Source organism: Coenobita brevimanus, chromosome 31, assembly GCF_032717465.1.
Source record: "Coenobita brevimanus isolate Jiangsu-jjx chromosome 31, ASM3271746v2, whole genome shotgun sequence".
Classification (NCBI taxonomy): Eukaryota; Metazoa; Arthropoda; class Malacostraca; order Decapoda; family Coenobitidae; genus Coenobita; species Coenobita brevimanus.
The window spans coordinates 3,426,758-3,428,774 of NC_136984.1; positions in this window are offsets into that span (position 1 = coordinate 3,426,758).

The window sequence follows — 2,017 nt, forward strand, 5'->3', positions numbered from 1 at the left end:
CAGACCAGATTAGTATTATTGAAGACAAGTGGCAGAATCTTACACTTACCAAGTGGAATGAGGTCAAGAGTACAGTCAGTTTTTGGAGTGAAGTTCACAAGTTCAGAGATGCCTCGAACTGTAATCCCTTCAAGGAGCTTGCAGAATTTGCCTTACCAGTCCTTGTTCTGCCTCATTCAAATGCTGAGATAGAAAGAGTTTTCAGGCAAATGGCTATCTTCAAGAGTAAGCTGAGAAACAGAATGGAAACCAAAATGGCAAATGCCATTTTGGGGATCAGGGCAGGCTTAAGAAGGAATGATACATGTTGTTACAACTATGAGCTACCATCTGATGTCTTAAATATGACTGGAACTAAGGAAGCCTACAGTGAAAAAGAACCAGAACGTCCAGCAGTACATCCCCTTGCAATGCCTAGCACATCCCAATCCAAAGCTCAGAGTGAGTTCCTCCACGAAGATGAAGATGTCGATAACCCATCATACCACTTTTTTTTTTAGATGGTAAGTGACAAAATTACTGGCATTTATGGTGCGATTATTTAGGAATTAACAGTATTGTATATGTTATATAAGAGGTAATCAAATTAAGAAACATTTACAATAACTTCATTAGTTTCTCAAATTGTGAATTACAGTTTTGTTATATATATATATATATATATATATATATATATATATATATAATGAATATTTTAAAATCTAGCGGGTTTTTGTCTAAATCTAGCGGTTTGGAAAGTCTAGTTTAACGGGTTTTTGAAATCTGAGTTGGCAACACTGTGTATATCACCTATATTATTGTGTGAAAACCAATGTACTCTTGTACTACATATAAATTCGTACCTAATAAATGAATATTTACACATAATGAGTGGTTTGGAATAGTTACCCCTCCCAAGAAAAATGTCTTCTCTGAAGCCTGGCCTGAGAGAACGGTACCAAGGTGATGGTACTCTTAAATGTATTGGTATTTCTAAACAACTGAGCACTTTCTCTCTGCATTATCGATGTTTCTCACAAAAAGCGAAGGTTTTAGCCAAGAAAAAACTTTTCGAAAATATGCCGGGATTGGGGGAGGGGTCGTGAAAAATTTGCCTGGATGCGGCGGGTTAACTTAACTAAATGTGAATTTGTAAGAGCTCGAGTGCAGTACCTAGGTTATGTGGTCAGTTTAGGCCAAGTGAGTCCACCTGATGTTAAAGTTCAGGCCATAGTCAATTCCCCCCAACCCAAAAATAAGAGAGTTGCAACGATTCTTGGGTATGGTAGGGTACTACAGACGTATTGTCCTGAACTTCTCGGATCTTGTAGCTCCCCTCACTGATGTGTTAAGAAAAGGAGTCAAGCATGAGTGGAAGCCAGAATGTGAGGAAGCCTATTCTAAAGTCAAAGCCATCCTGTCAAGTCACCCAGTGCTTCAAGCTCCCAATATTGACAAACCCTTTCAATTAGCTCTTGATGCCAGTGGCCTAGGGGCCGGCGCAGTTTTGTTTCAGGATAATGATAAAGGCTTTGAGATGCCCGTGTGCTATTTTAGCAAAAAGTTCAATAAGGCCCAGAGAAATTATTTCGCTATTGAGAAAGAACTCCTTGCACTCACACTTGCCCTTCAGCACTTCTCTGTGTATGTTGGTCCAGGGTCAGGTGATGTTGTAGTGTACACTGATCACCACCCTCTGAAATTTTTGTCCCGATTTAAGGACAGGACAGCAATCTTAGATTGACCCACTGGGCCCTATTTTTGCAGGAATATTCCCTCGATGTGAGACATATAACTGGTGTTTCCAGTGTTTTAGCAGATTACCTGTCCAGAACTCAAATTGTACAGTATCCAGAAATTTCCCCTTGAGAAATTTCTTCTCTCAGGAAAGAAGGTGTCACTGACGTAGTTACCCCAGTAGTGAATGGATGAAATAGAAGATGAAATGATAATGTAAGGAGACAGGCGAGCTGCCAAGATGAATAAATCTTTTCTCCTAACAGTTTTGCTGCCTGTAAAGGGTAACCCTAAACATCAG